We start from the raw sequence: 19,650 nt of genomic DNA on the forward strand, positions 1-19,650 counted from the left end.
ATAAAGATATCTACACATGTAGTACGAGTCAATCGGGAGAAATAGTGATTGCTACCGTTAAGTTTTGAGAGACCTTCTTTCTCTCAAAAATTTTATGTGGATATGGTATATAGTAGTGGTATATAGTAGTGGTATATAGTATATAACTAATAAAGGAATATTTTCTAATGCAGGGCTAGGTTGAAATGTTTGTTAGAGTGCGTATGCGCGCTTGAATGAATTCAGGAATTATTATATTAAAGAAAAACAAATTCTATAAAAAACAAAGCTTAGTTGAAAGAGATAGACTGAACAAGTAGGGTACAGCTACATTATCATCTTTCGTCGATCTTTTTGCCTTTAAATGAGTTCATTAGGGTACAAGGAAAATGCAGAAACTCGACGAGTGTAGATGTGGCTTTTAAGATGTGGATTTCATCTTATGACAAAAGGAAAATCGTAGAGTCATATACTTCATTTTGCTCCATATCTCTTCTATTGATACACTTTATATTTGATCTTGTCACATATTTCTTATACTCTTCGGTATATTCTTTGAATTTCTCAACCACTTCCTTCTTTTTCAATATTTATGATTCAATTTTATTATTTATTTATCTAACGTGGTCTGTCTCCCAATTGTTATTTTCCATTTTGCTCTTAGGTAATCGAACTTAACTTAATCTGTATTTATTTACCAAAGAATGAAATTAAGAATTAATTTGAAGATAAGGAAAGCTAACATCTAAATTTGTATCCCATGTCTTTTTGTTTTTTACTGTTGTTTATCAACTGTAACTGTTAATACTGGCCTAATATTCTAACAGTACCATTAAAATACCTATGGGTTGATTGGTCACTTGGTGTTAATTGAATTGATTTGAAATATTATCCGTGTTTTCATTTATCTAAATCACATGAAGAAATATGTAGATTCACTAAAAGGAAACTAATAACCATAGTCGTAGTTTGAATAAATTTTCATAAGGAATATCATGATTATCGGGAGAAAACTTTTTTCTATATTATGGATAACTAGAAAATACAGGATTTCCTACGAGGTTTCGGTTAATATACCAAATTCATGCGACAAAATTCAGTAGGTGATTGCCTCCTCCACCCCTTTCTGGATATCACCCTTAAAAGGTGGTGACTAAAATTGATTTTTTATTTATTTTCTAAAATTGAAGTAAGTCTCAACACGACCCTGTTACTATTTACTTTAATACTGACAGCTTTCTGAGATAATTGTCAGGTGGTAAGTCAAGAGGAAATATCTTGGAACGAACTATAAATAATTTAACATCGATATTTGCTTTGCTTTAAGATATAAATTCAGATTATAACAAGAATTAACATCATACCATTGTCTCTAAACGTTACTTTAAAGTAAAATAAAACAATTAGTTCAAATGATGGAAAAGTAAAAAAATCTTGAGCAGTACTTTTTTCCTACACTCCTTATTAGAAAACCCATAAAGAATCATACAATGGCAGAGTTATCTGAGTTATGCAGAGGCATTTACATATTTATATTATGGGTGTAGAGATTTTAGCAGTAAGAAAAGACTCTGAAGATGTCGTACCATAGGCGTTTTGTTTTTTATTCGTTCGATATATCAAAAGAAGAAAGAAAAAGAAATTAGTTTCGAAAAAAAAATAGATAAATAAGAAGATTATAGAGCCAGAAGATTTAAAAACCGAATCGGATATAAAATCAAGGAGATGGTATTTTCACAGATATAGATACAACATAAATTTGAAACATAATGTACACACAATATATTACAAAGAATGTCAATATAAAACTCGCTTTTCTTCATTCTTATACCCTGTATAATTACAAGTGTAGGTTGATGAATGTGAGATTGTTTTTATTCTTCCAGTTCCTTTCAATTTATTCAAATCCTTAGAAGTCTTTTTATTTCTTTCACTTGCATCGCCTTTACTTTTTTTTTCTTGGTCTTCCTTTAAACTCTAGTAATTAGCTTCAAATACCTATTTTACCATACTTTCTTCACCTATTCATTGTAAGTGATATATCAATTGTTCTCTAATTCTTTCTCTTGTCGATCTAGCTTCCAATTCTGTCGATTTATTGTGATTCCTTTGTATTATTGTTTTCCTTCAGTTATTATCATCCACAAAAATTATATTTTTACTTCAGTTTTTATTTCATTGTCTGCGTTTTCGCACCGTAATAATGATATTACTACTTTTTTTTGAACTTTTGTTGCAATTTCTTTTGGTACTTTTTTTTCTGAAGATCACATTCTCTTCCCTGCTTTTATCCGTTTATACTTCGTTTCTAAAAGAAAATTTGAAATCTAAATTTTTTGACTCTTGCTCTGGTAGGTACTTAGCCTTCACAAAATAAACGAACATTTTTGCAAAAGGGTCCATTTATTTTTGTGCAGAGTTTTCTTCTAGTGCGACAAACTTAACCCAGCGTTATTGCAACTTCTTCCGTCTCTTTAAAGGCAACGTGCAATGCAATGCAACGTTTCTTGATCAAAAGTTCAGCTGATTGTTTCATGCAAGATTTCGCACTTGCGACATTATCAGTTTGGTGCCATTTTTATTGCGTACAAGTTGCAATTCTAGGAAGAAATGAGTTTCTGGTGTGCTGATATTACGTCTTTCGTCAAAGATTTCCTAGTTATCTTATGTTTTATTTTACTTAGGAGTTTTTCACATGCTTCTTCATCCATTCTCAAATATAATTTTATATGTTTTCTCGCCCAATTCTATCTCCAACTCATAAGACTCCAAAATCAAGGCAGTAGCTGACCACTTTTTCTTCTTTACTTTGTCGTTGTCTTGCATCATGTCAAGTGGCCTTAAAAATATGTTTCCTCAAGGTTTGCAACGCTAAACAACGTCAAACATAACTCTTGAAGTGGTCTTATGATTGCGTTTGATGACCGGAGTAAACAAACACGGTACTAATAGCACCAACAGCTTTTTTGGGACAAAAATTTCCTGTTATCCTTCGTGGTAGACGTTTTCTGGACAACTGAATGCGGCACATCAGAAACCAACAGTTCCTTTCCAAAAGCAAGAATCAATGCACCAAACGATATTGTTCTTTTTCTAGTCAAAACATAACTAGGAGTCCGATCCGGCTAAGATTTCGACAAATGTTGTCTACGAGACTATACTGCACGATAATACGATACTGGTGCCATCGGGTGGTCGTCATATTATCCTCTTAACTGTATACTGCATGCTCTTTTCTATTACCATAGTTAGTTATAACTTGAAATGGAACTGGGCTAGTCACGGAAGGATGCTGAGCAAAAAACATTATGGAGTGGATGAATGTCGCACAGAATCGACACAGATGAATTCAATTACGGGAGGCTTATGTCCAGCAGTGGACATACGTGATCTGAATGAAGATGATTACGGCTATAGTTTGTTTTTTCCCTATTAATCCTCATATGAATATTTTGTAGCGCCTTATAAATAGTTTGAATTTTACTGCCATTGTTTTTTTTTTCTAGCTGTTTCATAATAAATATAGCGTTGATTCTTTGTTTCTTTCAATGTATATTCAAATCTTTCTTAAATTATCTCTTGTAAATCTCTGATACACACTTATTAGTAGAGTTAATGTGATTCTCATCGGCTTTCTTTGTGAACCCTTTTTTATGGATATGGTAATTATCCTTAAAATCCAATCTCATAGGGCTTCATGAGCTTTATCAGACTGCTTTTTCCCAAACGGAAATTAAGTAGTATGACTATGACTATGTAGTCTATTTTTATCAAGTTTCGATGTTTACATTGTATAATTAAGTGATCGATGTTTGTTTATATTGGTCGTCGAAAGAGGAATTTCATTGATAGTCGTTATTTTTGAATCAAGAAAATTATATTAAATTTGGCTTAATTATTTTAAAATGGAAATTTTATATAAAGTTGACATTGAATAAGGTGAGGTCTGCTAGTTTTACTCTGTTATAACGTAACACACGAATTGCTGTTAGAAAGTCCTTTGTCGACAATTACCATATAATTTATAAACTTCTAGTCTAAAATTCTAGCAATTTTGCTAAACTAACGTTATTCTTTTCACCATAACGCTTTCTAACTTCGCTTCCACTACATCCTATTTAATAAACGCTGAACTTGAAAGACTAGTATTAACTGTTAAAAGTTTAATTTATTAACATTCATGTGTGAGAATCCAATCAGTTAATTGAATCTTTTTTGTTGTGTAACGTATTCAAAGTATGCCTCAGTGTTAAAGTATTATGAAACTAATTCTTCTCTTCAAAATAACCAACAATTCTTCAATCTTATTGTAAGATTGTGAATTAACTTAATTTCCTTTTAGAAATCAATGAGTTTCAATCTTTTGATATTATAATGTAGTGCTGAATAAAGAAAACATGACTTAAATAACATGAAATAGCAATTTCGTTATATTTTTGCCAAGTACGAGGGCAGTCTGATAAGTAGTCATTCAAGATCATTACACTTTAGTCTAATATATTCTCGTAGACTGTTATTGTCGCAATTTCAGACGGATCGGATTCGTAGTTCTGTTTTGGTCGCGTGTGGATCGAGCGTATCCACGGATTTTAGATAAATGGTAAAAGGACAACAATATCGGTTGGAGATTCATTTCTTGTTTGAAATTGAGTGGCGAAAATCAAAGAGCGTTTGGATGCAGTGTATTTCTCTTCGATGGCTACTATCAACAATCGGTACAACGGGTTTCAACGTAGTCGTTTGTCGGTTAAGAGAAATTCGAAGAAGTTTATGCATCGTTTGGAAATAGTGCCACAAAGGTGATTACCACTGTTATATCAGTATGACTTCTTTTTGTTTCAAAACTTGAGAACTTCACTCGCCGGACAGAAATTTTTATCAAATAAGAGTAGGTCAACTCCGTTGCAGATATCTTCTTTGTACACCTCGAGAAAACGTATTTTCCAGAGGATTTAGAGAAGCTGAAGTATCACTATACCCAGTGTATCTTAGTAAAAAGATATATTGAGAAATATTTCGAAACTCTTTAAAATTTTCGTTTTTCTTATACGTTTCGAATCACTCTCGTATATTTACAATTTTTGTGAAGTAAACCAAAAATGTGATTCATAATTTCTTTTTTTTACGTTAAATAACATTACTAATGGGAAAAAGGTGAAAAAGCTTGAAATAGACGGCACTTTGAAAATGGAGAAACTTCTAATTTTATTTGTTCGTTTGAAATATCCGTTAATTTGAAATGCTTCAAGGAAATTAAGTTCTATAATGGAACTAAAGTTGCGGACAAGTAATCAAAGTTAAATATTCTCCTTACTATCATTCCGTCTACTACTTAAACTACCTGATATTATATACCATATTATATTTTCGTCGTCCGAGTTTTTCTTCTATTTCTTTATTTTTCTTCAATTCACTCTCTATCTGTTGTTATATTTGGTCCGAGTATAGTTCTCAGTATTTTTGTCTCGATTATCTTCAGATCTTCTTCTTCCTTTTTTTATGACAATTGTTTCAATGTCGTATGGAAAAGTTGGTCTTATTAATGTTTATATATTTTTATTCAGTGTTTTTTTATTAATATTTTTGCTTTTGAGTGACTTTTTTTTTAAGTGTTCGATATCCTTTATGTATTTTCTCTCTTATTTTTTGTTTAAACGTGGGTCCGATTGTTACTCTTAGATAATTTAACGAGGATACAGTTCCAAATACGTGTCCTTAGGTGGTCTATTTCTCTTTTGCCTTTTTTTGTTTTCTTCATGCGTTTGGTTTTTCTCTTGGTTTATTTTTAGACCGACTTTTTCTGCTTTTGTTTCCAGTTTGTTTGCCTTTATCAGTTCTTCTCTTGTATTATCCAATATTCTTACATCGTCTGCGTATGCTACTGCTTATATTTGATTTGTTTTCATATTATTAAGTTCTCTAAAATCATATTTGTATTGTTTGACTCGTTCGTTTCTTTTTATTTCTTCTCTTAGTGTTTTCAGATATCTTACTTTGGCTTTCTGGTTTTGTATTATAGCTTCTATTTATATCTTTAATTTTCTGGGTACCTTTAGGGTTTCCAAATCTTTTATAATTTTATATTTATTGAGTCAAAGGTGCTTTTAGAATTTATAAAGATTATGTATAACTCTCTAAATGTGTTGCCCCCATATGTTTTGGACTATTTGGTTCATTATGTGGATTGTGTTGATTATGGTTCGCCCTGGTGTGAGCCCAAAATTTATACATGAAAATAATGCTATAGTCAGTGAACATCCACCCTATTAATATGATTTGGTCATGTGTGATTAATTAATTAAACTAAAGAAACCCAACCTAACCTAAACAAACATTTACGTCGTCGACGTTTGATGACGAAAGGGGTGATAAATGAAACAATGCATCAATTTTATGACAACATTTAAAAGATGATTGTCTTCAAGCTTTTAAATTGCAATAATGTTGATAGTGAATAAATTGAACATAAATATCATCATTTTATCAGAAAACCTTGTAGTATATCTCAATAGATATAACGCTGCATATGTACTACTCACGTTATAAATATAGCCATCAAAATCCCAGTGTTTCCAATATTAATATCAACGTTGACATCATAACTCTAATTTATTCGAAATTACACACTATCTAAGTATAATTTATTATTTTAAATCACATTACAGTGTTCTAAGGTTAATTAGTTCATTAATTATTTGGTACAAAATATTTTCTAAAGAGTAAATAAAATCCCCTAACCCTATCAAATTTGACGCTCATGTTTCACGATGTCTGACTAATGTTTAAAAACCTGATTCACAATTCTCTGGTTATTTTTTTATGATTATCGACAATTCTCTACGGGTTACAACGGAAAATATTCACATTTAAACGTGTCCAGTATTGTTATCTCATAAAGTCATAACATTTTAAAAAATACCATAACTTATGGTTTGGGTAGGCATTCTTCGGATTTATTTTTTAGAGATTAAAGCAAAACATGATGGGATTTTTCACCGTGACCTCTAGCCAAATGCGAGAGGTGTATGAAAAAATATTTTTAGCAACTCTTCTTATTTATGTAAATTGTTGAATAGATGTTTTGGATTATTTGAACGGTAAGATTATTTGATTATTTTTGATAGACTCTAATCTTCTTTCTTTAGTAATCATCAAATTCAATACTTTTGAAACGGGTAGTCTTGACAGATTTAACTATGGTACGTTGGAGACATTAATTAGAGAAGTATGAAAAAACGTAACAAATGTCTGAAAATTTTCATATAAATTTCTATATTACTACAAATTTATATAACCTACCTTTATTTAAATGTAAATTATTTTCTCACGTACACAATAACAAATTTTATTTATGAATCACACTCGTGTATCATCTCACTCAATATATTCTAATCGTATCCGCAGTAGACTAATCAGTAAACTAAAAATACTAGTTACGTGTTTTAGTTAAAAAAATACTCCCACACGTACCCCTTTCAGTACTGATTGTATAGATTAGATATAGCTTGAACAAAGAAAATTGTCGATAGTTAGAAAAACAGACAATTAAAGTAAAAAAAAATTACTTAATAAAACTGATAACGTGCTGTCCTGATAAATCGATGATTCCGTTCTTTTTTAACAAAAGGGGGTAAATTAAAGTCCAGTTTTTGAACATTACATTTAATTCTGCTGAATAATAATATCGGATTTGAGAAATATGGCCATTCAATGTTTGACAGGACCGTATATGAGAGATATTAACATGTTCACTAAGCACAATATTCGATTTTGTTTTATCTTAATATTCAGCGTTGACCGTTCTACGTTGCTCTAATGAAACATTGGCGACATGGTCAGTTAGGCTGGTCTTGAAAAACCTATACAGTCGATTATTGTTCGGTTGTTTCGGGTTCATATATCCATGATCTCTGATTCGTCGTCTGTCCCCATTTATGAAGGTCTTTTGAAGTACCGCAGTACCACGATTGAATTTTTTCAGCACCAATCTACACGAGCTATTTTTGAGCAATTGTCAAATTATGCCGTATCCAACGAGAAAAGGCAAGTATGCCTTAAACTCACGAAGATGCTTTCTGGTACATCAACCGATTTTAGACAATCTTGAAGGAATTCATTCTTTAGCAAAGTTAGATCACGATTGAATATAGGAAATAATGAGGATAAAATTATTATATAAATGAAATCATGGATATTTTTCTTCCGAAGTTTTGATGTTGAAGCTGATTTAAAGCATGTGAAAAGATATGGTCAATACATTAAGCAGTGGCAGCAACGGTTGTTATGGCGAGCTTTTTAGGTGACTTATTACCAATTGAACATTTAAATGATGATAAAAATAAAATTATAAGCGACATTTGTATGTTTGCGTACCCCCTATAGAAAAAAATCAAGTTCTCGGGATGTGAAAATTAAAAATGTTATTTCCATTAATCTCTTAAATATCGGTAATACTATGAAAATGAATGAATATGCCCTTCGAAAGCCGGCTTACGTGAAAATGCAATGTTTTCGTAATAAATTCAGGATTTAGGTATTGCGAATTTTTTACAAATATTTTAACACAAATAGAACAGAATCATACGACAGTTTTAATTTCAATTCTTTTTATTGAACCAACGATTAAATATTATTTTTTCCATTCGAATTCTAGCCGAATTAATAGTTTATAATATTCAATTTAAGTGATGTAATTGAATATTTGAAAGTACAAAGTAACTAATTATTTTCAAATGGCATTATTACGAAGTAAATTCTTGTTGGATAGGATTATCAAAGAAAATTTGCATTCATGTTATTTACATACTAAGAATCGATCTTTCTACGCAAAGGTTGTTTTGTTCGTTTCAGTGCTTACGTCTTTATGAGAAATTCGCTTTTTTATTAAATCAGCAGCTGCTATTTTAGAGAAAAAGATCTCTTTTATGTAGTAAAATCCATACGGGTAAGAGCTTGTAACGTGGGGCGTTGCTAAGGTTTTACATTGAATTGTGCAGACAACTAAGTACATACTTTACTGCTCTATACCTGATGTACTCGTCAATTCAGCTTACCGAATATGATTCCGCATAATTTTCTCGTCATTTCCATTCCAATGAAAATCAGGGATTTCATTTATACTGAGTATTGTTTCAAAGCCTATATTGTCCATTTTCTAAAATAAACATACGATCGAGATTGCTCTATTGTTCGATATAGAGGAAGTATTTTATTAGCACCGATTCGGTTTTCATAAGAATGACATGATATTCGAACAATGAAATTGCACAAAACGCAAATAAAGTTCGAGAGGTCACGAAAAATACGTCGATTTGTTAATTTTCCATTTATTTAGTAATATACAGGAAATCCCCTCACTACACTATTCATTGAATAGCAAGGGTATATCTATTAGGTAGGGTAGTATCTAGCGATCGTGGGGACACAACACCTGAACCAGTCCCCAGTCTGATATGGTCTAACATAAATCGTACATCTCTTGAAGTATAGTATGTGCAAAAATACACAATACTGAAATACATTGCTTATTATTTTTTATTTCTTAGACCCTTTGATATGTTTATGATTCTAAATCGTCTCATAACAGCTCACTTCTGATTTAAAATAATTTTTTTATATTTGGAAGACAGATAAAGGTAACCTAACCTGTTGCGGTCTTTATCAAAATATGATTTAACACCGACAATTTGCGTATTTATATTAATTAATTTATCACCTTCATCATGAACATGATGTTCTCACGTAAATCATCCCAATTTCTGGATAGGTTTGTACGACTAAAGACTTCAATCTGCATTATACCACACAAATAGGCATCCTGTGGCATAAGATCAGTGACAGGTAGGTGAAATTATAACCTTCAAAAATAATGTGTCCTCCAAATGTTTCCTGCAGCAATTCTATCGTTTGTCGAATACTGTGACTGTTCGTCCTGTCATGTTGAACTCACTAATCTATAATGTTCCTGGGCAACAGTAACAGGTTTTCCATAATCACCTCAATAAAATCCACATCAATTACACCATGTGATTTTGTTATTTATAAAACAATAAACATTCAATGGGCGTAAGTAGTTTTTTAGCTATTTCTGTTTTATTTTAGGTAATTCATCTATTTGTTGCTTATGAATGATACAATATCAATTAATACTTCTAATTCAGGGTGTTCCATCCTAAAGTCGTTGATACCATATGGTATCCATGGGCGTTTTTGGAAAACGTTGATTGAAGATAATTTGATGATAAAAAATACTTCTATCATTTTAGAAGAGGTTTTTCGCTTTCGCAAGTTTTGGGTATGTAAATGACAATGATGACTTGCTCCAAAAGGTTGATGACTTATTCGTAATCCTAATGTCCTCACAAATTCATAACCTCACTGGCACCTATTTTGCTATATATTTATTAATACCTCCTATTAGTTTTTGATATTGTGGGTCGTCAAGTAAGGGTTCCTGCTAGAATGAAATTGTTCAATAATAAGAGAATTGGAGAAACCAGTCAGAATAATGAGACCGTAAGTGAACCTTGTTCTTTATAATACGTAAAAATATTCAAATTATTGCCAGGAAGTTGTTGGAGAGACTTTACATGTGCCTTCGACTTCAACAACATAAAAATATGCTTGCAATTTAATCGCTCACTACATGTAGCAGACGTAGATGTGCTACAATAGGATCTAAATCTTTTGGTAGAGCAATGTGCCAAAAGTGTCAGTACATAGGAAATTTATTCTGTATTATAACATATATATTTCGTAATAAAAATGCTTTCAAACGTTCGCGGATACCATACAGTATCGGAGAATATGAAGAGAAAAAATGAAATAATTTGGGCACTAATCGATTAATTGCCTATGTTATCCGCCTGATTTGGCCCTCTTTTGCTACTGTAAGCATCCAGACATGACAAAAATGCTCTGGTCATTTTAGAATTTGAGTATGCCAATCATCTTCATGTTGTAAACATTTTGTCTACCAGCATAATTAAATTTAAATTGACCAGTAAAAAAGATTTTTCCCATATAATAATTGTTATCGATTGTAATCCGTCCCTGTTGTGATTCACTGAACGGAAATATTTTAATGTCTTCCCAAGAATCTCTTTTCAAGATTTTTTTCTGAATATTAATTGAAAGGACATAACACACTACTGTATTTGGAGATAGAACCACATTGTAGAGGTATTGTTTGTACTTTTATCGATGTCATTTGGTTCAAATAAATATTAATGCATTCGACCATACCTGTTATCTATATGCTTGTAATTAATTGAGAATGAATAATTTAATGAAATGTTTGTTGGATCACGAAACCGACGTATTCAGAAATTCTTATAATTTTTGCAAACCTTGCTTGACAACAATGTTTCCATGAGCACTTGTAAATTGCAACCATTAAATGTTATCGCTCGGAAAAAAATTTTTGAAATCTGTTTTCAAGTAAAAGCAAACTTTTAAAGTTTTATTATACAAAGTATTTTCAATTTTTAATGAAAATCTTGAAGTTGCCTTGATGAGTAGAAGTATGTTGAAATCAATGAATTCTTGGACATTTGGGATTATACTATACTATAGCCCTGAAAATATAAATAAATCATTATAACAGTTCAGAAGTTTGAAAAATTACTGGATACACTGTTTACACAGCCTCTACACCAACACTCACGATTACACTGCCTGATGCGCGTTTCGATAACCAAGTTATCTTCAGTCGGAGACTGGAGGTAAACTGTTTACCTTTCAGTCTATGAAGACGATAACTTGGTTATCGTCTTCATAGAAATAGATATCGAATTATTTATTCAGTGTTTAAGATTGTAGTCATTTACTAACAATTTCAACGTTATCGGAACAGATAAAATTTTTAAGCCATCGAAACTTGAATCAAGTTCCAATTAGACTCCCCACAAAATTGTAGCAATTGATCTATGGGAGTCAACCTAATTGGCTTAAAGTCAACAGGCTCACAGATAAGTGTTTTCACTTAGTGGACTTTTATAATGATTTGGTGCTGGTTTCAGCGGCCAAGGAGACATCATCTTTTTATTTTTCATACTGTCAGTCAGCTACTGTTCAGTCAGTTACTGTCCATTCAATTTTGATCTGTTGAATGCTTAAATTAAATCAAATCAAAAAAATATGATACGGGATATTTTCACTGACTTTGGATAAACTGTTTGAACGTAGTCACCGTTGTGGTAATTATATTAACAAGTTGCTTAAGAAGTCTTTTATCCACATCGATTTCAAGCTCACTTCTATACACATCTTTATTTATAAAAGAACTAATCCCAGTTTTTCCAAATTTCTTTCTTACAAATCGTGTTGGTTTTTCCATTTCCTCGTACAATCAATAATGTTCTATTGAAAATTTGTATTCTCTCTTACGAGGCAAACAAATTTGAATTTCTAAAATTGAACCAAACGGAATCGACATTCTCGATCAATGGGGTTTGCGGAGTTGTATCTAACTTTTCACACGTTACATCGGTTTTATGCAAATGTTGCAAATCTGATATAGGCCTTAGTTAATGTCAAAATTTCCAAATAAGTACGATGAAACAGAAACGATGCTAACGAGCATAGTTATAACTAGGGTAATATTTGTTCTGGATTAATACGCTCGAAGCGAAAACAAAATCATTATGAAAATTTCAACTTCGACGTGGGGAGAAACCGAGAATAAATTTCATGTTAACAAACTGTTTCTATGTAGTACTAGTAGTAGTAGAAAGCTGTTTTTGGGGAAAATGTGTGAAAATGAATTATTTTTTACATTCTTTTCTTTCAATATGTCAGTTGAATAAATTAAATTCGTCTTTCACATTGTATACAGTGAGTCCAGCATAAGAATCAACAATGAGCAAAAAAGTATAGGGAAACCCAAAACATGACTATTATGGGCGATTTACCTCTATACAAAATTGACTCTCTGAGAAGTTATACGCACTCAAAGAAGGATCCAAAATTATTAAAAAAAAATATTTTCAAATCATTTCAATTGAAATTTGAAACTATTGTAATTTTTCTTTTTAAAGCATATTTCTAACAATGTTATTTAAAAAGTTGCAATAAAGTCAAGAGTTGGCTATGCATTTATATATAAAATTTGATAATTTTCAATTCAGTTTTTCTAGTTATTACATCGATTATAATTTTTTGAAAGAGTAAATACGTTATTAGTGTTTATGTTAATTTTTGTGAGAGAAGCTGTAAATAATGCGTGGAAGAATCAAATAGAGAAGAATAAAAAAACTCCATTAACGTCCTTCAAAGAAAGTAATAACGTTTACTGAGGTTAAGTGAGCGGGGAGGCCACTCTTGAGGACAGTTTTTCCTCGTCCAATCCACTACAATCCACCATTATGCATGTTTCAATATCAATCTTAATGATCGATAAGGTCAATCCAAACATTAATATTAAACTCACGTTTACTCTTACGAGTAAAGCAAGTCTAAGCAGTGGAAATAATTTTCTTTTGAAAGTAAATACCCTGACGTAAAATGGATCCCCAAATGTTTGAATGTTGACCAAAAGCGTGCAAGGGTAGAAGCATTGCGTTCGATCTGTGCTCGATTTGAAAACGATATAGACTTGGGTACATGTCTACGATTCAGAAACAAAGCAACAATCGATGGAATGGTGACACTCTGGTTCTCCAAAACCTAAGAATTTTCGTGTCTAAAAATCTGCTGGAAAAGCCCTTGATTCAGTTTTTTGTGATTGCCATGGAGTAATCATGATTGATTTTTTGGATAAGGGAAGAACAATAACTGGTGATTACTATTCGACATTACTGACCACTCTACGGGAAAAAATTAAAGAGAAAAGACGCGGAAAAATATCCAAAGGTATTTTGTTTTTGTAGGAATTCTGGCAGACAACGCTTTTTCAACTAGACGAAAGGATTCTTTTAAAGTAAGATAAAGTTATGAGGCCATCTCTCCGTCTATCAATAAATAATCGGAAAGAAAAGTGAGTAGCTAGAAAATTAAAAGAAAAAATAGAAATGGTTGAGTACACAACAATCGCCCTTTAGAACTCTACTAGGAATCTTGATAAAATAATACGTACATAATCCTTGTTTGTCGCTAACTTTTCAAAAATCAGATAATGTTGATTTGATGCGAATAACTTTTACCTTTAACCATAACAATGAAGTAATGAAAATATCCCGCAACAAGAACTTCACAAACTCCGGCGCCAAAACGAAAAACAATTAGCCTAAAGAGAAAATGTTAGCGGAAAAAACTTACGAGCGGAACTATTGCAAAAACTTATAATTAATACGGGTTAGGGATGAAAGTAATCTGATACGGAGGCTGATTATAAAATTTCCCGGAGAAACATTTCTGCCAGATAGTATATCACAAACTTAGAAGTAATAATCCGAAAGCTTTTAATTACTCCCAAGGTGGTTTTCTTATTAATCGTTTATTAACGGCGATATTTCGTGACAGGACCGGCTTGTTAAATGTTAAGGCCCGTTAGTACTAAGCTATAGTTCTTTGAATTCTAGAAAAATCATACTAACCAACAAATTTGGTTGTCAAAAACATTTGTTCGCGTTAGATACCTCAAATCGTTCAAAAAAGAGCTCGTGTCGATTGGTGAAAAGAAATGTTGAAAAAATTTAATCAAGGTACTTCAAAATATCTATAAGCTCGTGACAGACAATGAATCTTGGATCTGTGCATATGAACCCGAAACTAAACAATAAACTGTATAAGTGATTCAAGACAATCCAAATCCAAAGAAGTTGTTCTCGCACAAAGCACTTCTAAGCAAATGGTCGCCTGTTTTTTCGGAATAACTAAACCATTAGAGCAACATAGAATGGTCAATTCTAAATGGTACACCAACATTCGTTTGCCAGAAGTGTTAAGATCAGAGAATCAGGGAAACCAATCGTAGAAGACGTATCATTCTGCACCCACACAAAGCGACCTCTTACACATCAGTTCAAACAAAAATGTTTTTGAACAATCAAAACATCGAATAAATGGGTCATCCTCCGTACAGTCTTTTTTTGGCAGCCAATGATTTCTTCTTATTCCCGTAGTTCATAAATGAATTGCAAAAAAATTATTTAACAATTGGTTCAAAATAAAGCCATATCCTATTAAAAATATTTATTTTTATTTCTCTATCTCAAAACTTAAGTAGCAACCTTCCTAATATTATAAATGTAGAGAAAAACAGTATATCGTACCTTAAATTTTGTGGTAAACCTTTACATCCGCATTCACAAAAAAAAAACGGTTAAATATAATTTTAAAACATGTATTGTTCAAAACTGTATAGTTTTCATTATTTATGACAAGCACTGTAAAGATATACTAGGTTCAAAGTGCTGGAAACGTTGGTGATATTCGATACCGAACAAAAACTACATTAATACACACTAGTCACATCAGACTTGTGAGAGTCAAATCAGTTTCTAAACAATAAAAAAATATTTGATGATGTATCACGTATCTGTTTTTTTTTTGTTCTAATCTATATTTATTTCAACATAAGTTTTTGACTCATCTTACGTTTTCACACTAGTAATCAATTTGTTTTTTTTTGTAATGGCATGACAGAATTATTGAGTAGCTTTGTTTTAATAAAAGATTAGAAAAAATGACTTTTCATAATCGTTTTTAATAAATATTTATTGAGAAAACGTCAACGTCAACTCATTTTTCACTGTTTGATAATAAGTCGTAATATGCTTTCGAACAAGAAGAAAATTGAGTAATTTAGGTGTTGACAGACGTGGTAATTTTTCATGTCATCACGCGACCCTAGAAATGGATGGGAAATATATTGAAAAAGATAAACGGTAATTAAAGAGTTTTCCAATAATAATATAAATATGTTGGTGATACAGGGTATTCCGAGACTTGATGCAGAAAATTCGGGAAGTGAGAATTTCATACGACCCCTCGTTTCTGAGTTATAGGCATTAAAAGCTGCGTAATCCGAACTTACATTTAAGTATATTTTCTAAATTATTCATACCAACGAATTATGAATGTTCAATGGATGATTACATATGTTCATGTACTCTCAGAAACGAGAGGTCTTATGAGAAAATTTTGTATAGGAATAAGGAAAATCTACAGTTTTTATCAAATTTTCAACGAATTTCTTGATAAATTCGAAAAAAAGGCTACAAAAAATCTCATTTCAATATATTTATGCTTCAATAATGTTTTGGACTGGATATTCCTGACCTCAAAAACGATAATTGTGCCTATTAACAAATCAAAGAGTATCTGCATACGCTATCACGCACACATTTTCTGAATTCATATATGAAGAGTATTCTTCTGTTTCAAAAACCTCCCGATCGGTCGTCTAGATGCAGCATAATTTTTTGCCAATGAAACTGTTCACAAATGTAAATCTTCTTGGAGTGATAAGGCGATTGCAAACTTTTTGTTTTCGTTCTAAAAATATGATCGGCCAGCTCTGGGCAAAACCTTTACTGTAGCTTCAAATTTATGAAAAATCTTACTAGTGACCTGTGAAATGTGATTTACTCGATAATTTGCATTACATACACTTCTCTTCGACTTTACAGTCTATCCTCGCATTCCAACAATATCAGGACTTGGATACACTGTTTCCATGGCAATAACATTTCTGTTTAAATATGGTAAATCAACAAAATTGGGTGTTCGGACTTCCCATGCTCGGCGTTTTTAATACTTCTGGAAGGTGTTGAGGAAAAACTTTCAATATAATATGCTACATTAATTCATCTATCGATAGCATTAATACCATAAAAAAGAATTTTCAAAGATTCATTTACATTGTTAGGATATTGATATTTGTTTATTGAATACAACAATTTTAGTCATAGTACAAACAGAATCACTGTACAAGGAATTAATATCATATCCACACTAAAGTATCACGTAATAAGTAAGCACTTGTAGACAAGTTAATTGCGCCCTCTATATAAAAATCATCAGTCTGCTTCGTTAATGACGCCTGTCTTGAACGGATCAATACCTACAATGTTGATTGTTTGCATTTTCGATAGAAAAAATGTTTACTTCAATTTCTTAGACCTTTTGATATTTTATACTTCTAAATGTTCTTGATTTTAGGTCTCTTTTGATTTAAAATTAGTTTCCCTTATAATTTTTTAAATTTTCGACTGTCATTATATAAGAAACTAACATGTTTACTAGGAATTAAATATAAATTTCATGGAACCAACGGAATAATATTTGAATTGACAACTGAAAGCATTTTTAACATACAGACATGAGAAAGCTTCAATCTTTTTCGAACCAATTACAAATTAAATTGAATTTAGTCAACAAGAAAGGTTTATAATTATTATAAGTGAAATGAATCTTAAACATGATACGAATGTATTAAGTTTAAAGGATTAATATTAAGCTTCAAAAGTATGTATTTGTATAATAAATATTCATTAATAAATAATTGTACCTGAAGTGAGCTTTTTAATCAGAAAATTGGGAATAAAACGATACTTCACTTTGAAGTATTTTAAGTTTGGAATAATGAGATTTTTAGTACCATAAAATTCAAATCAAAATTGTGTCACGATATTGTGGATTCACTCACAAACAAACAAACAAACAATGGAGCGAAAAGAAGTGTTTGTTTTTAAAAGAATTTCATTTCTTAACTCTCTCACTCGTATAAAATTAAAAAAGGGATATTGTGAGATTCCATTTTTCACGTGCTTTTCAATGACCCTACACCTGACATATATTTACAAAAATATAGGTTACATAATGTAATATCTGAGGGGTTGAAGAAAACATCGTAAAATCAATCGACGTTACTGCTTAGTTCAATAGTAATAACTTTTTCTCGAATTTTCGCGCTATTCTATATTTATCTACGCATTGTACGGAGTATGTCAAATATATTGACAATGATTAGCAATTTACCTATAACATACGCATATTATTAAACAATAAATACTGCCCCTCTAATTGGAATGAAAGTTTTATACCCTTAATTACCGAAGGTTACGAATCTAATAGTGTCAAACAAGCGTCATGTCGCTGGAGCTGTAGATCTGTTTTTATATTGAAACAATTTTTGAAAAATTGGTGAAATTAAACTATTACTATTTGATTAACAAACAAATTCGAAAGTAAATATCGCTTACCAATAAACGTGACAATGACCGTCTGTCCTTACGAACTCACCTAAAACAAAAATTAATAATTAGAACTTTATATAAAACATTCGTTATGCAATTTTTTTTTTCAATTAATCCAATCAAGTGATTTTTTTATATTGTAGATGGTTTTGGTAGGTTCTAACATAGGATAGTTGGTATGGTTCTGTTTAGTTAATAAAAATTTTAAACAACAAAAATGACAAACCAAACACCCCACAGTTGTAAAATTTTTCCTAACAAGTTTTTTTATATTTGTGGAGAATTCATTGTGAGGCCACAAGTCAGACCAAATGTGAAAAAGGTATTTTGAAAAAGAAATTCCGCGTTTTCCACATTTTATAATACGGAAAATTCGTTATAAGCCTGTACTAATATGGGTTAATGCAAAAACTCAATATTAAGCATTTTTTTTGAGATCATAGACTTATCGACATATGTTTAAAAACTATGTTATTATATAAAACCATGTTTAGTGACGATGGAAAAAAAATATGAAAATATTGGCGTCCATTCCATATTTTTAAAATTAATATTAAACATAATTGTTTTGTATGTGGTTTATTAATTTAACAAAAAAACTGACAGCTTTTTCTATTCGATTTTCGTTTTTAGGTAGTTTCATTCTACTATTATATTGAAATTGATACTACGGCAAGAATTTTTTTGTCTATTGTAATTAGAGCACCAAGTAGAAGTTCTAAGTCTATTAATTTGATTATAAGAGCTGATCTTCAAAAAGAAGAACAACACATCTGGTTGTTAAATAATAAGAAAAGCCGGATTATAGTCCATGAAAGACATTTCATTTATACTCCCTATGAACTTCAATGCACTATCATCTGATCATTGATCGTCAGAACTCATTGAAAGGCCGGGTTTAATTAGTTCTCACCAACAATTGATCCAGGAGACTTTGCTACCTAAATAGACCAAAAAACGAACTACAAAAAAACTGAAACTCAACAGAATATCTTTAGCAAGTATTTGTGTATCAGAGAAGTTTATCAAACGAAATGTGTACTTATTATTGTCTGCCAGTTGTGAAAGCTTATGAATTAAAACCAGAAAGACTATGGTTAAGTAATCAGAAAGAAAAAAAGAAAAGAATGTCAGCAAAGGAATTGTTATGATAGCTCTTGCCGTTTCCAGTGAAAATATTAAAGTTAGAAATAAAACTCTGGATTACTTACATGGTTTTTAGCGTAGAGCTAAAAATGAATACAGATTACTTTTGCTATTGTGGACACACAACACACAGGATTTTCTGAGTTTACGTTTATATTGGGCTGACATAGAGAGGTAACATGAAAGACTGAATAGCATGAAAGGAATAGTTTATCAGAGGTTTCGCTGGTTCTGATCAAACTATGAAAAAATGTAGCACTGATTTAGATTCATTTTAGAGTAGAGCTAAAAGTGAATACAGATGACTCTTATGTGACGTCAAAAATGTATTAGAGGTTTTATATGCTTACGTATTGGGCTCTTTTGACGTGTTAACGCGTTGGAT

The 19,650-nt window shown here is 31.3% G+C and overlaps 1 protein-coding gene across 6 annotated transcripts in view; it reads right to left on the reverse strand.

Annotated features, from left to right (window-relative positions):
• Nucleotides 1-19,650, reverse strand: part of LOC130443851 (ephrin-A4) — a 425,869-nt gene that overhangs the window by 56,654 nt on the left and 349,565 nt on the right. Inside the window, exon 2 of one of the 6 annotated variants that reach the window (XM_056778720.1) lies at nucleotides 18,126-18,165. The exons of 4 other annotated variants lie outside the window; for them this stretch is intronic. The gene's annotated coding sequence lies outside the window, so the exon portion shown is untranslated. Of the gene's footprint in view, nucleotides 1-7,278; nucleotides 7,472-18,125; nucleotides 18,166-19,650 lie in introns of those variants that run through there. One more of the 6 variants, XM_056778716.1, reaches the window with a different exon arrangement.

This window comes from Diorhabda sublineata, chromosome 5 (genome assembly GCF_026230105.1).
Source record: "Diorhabda sublineata isolate icDioSubl1.1 chromosome 5, icDioSubl1.1, whole genome shotgun sequence".
Taxonomy (NCBI): Eukaryota; Metazoa; Arthropoda; class Insecta; order Coleoptera; family Chrysomelidae; genus Diorhabda; species Diorhabda sublineata.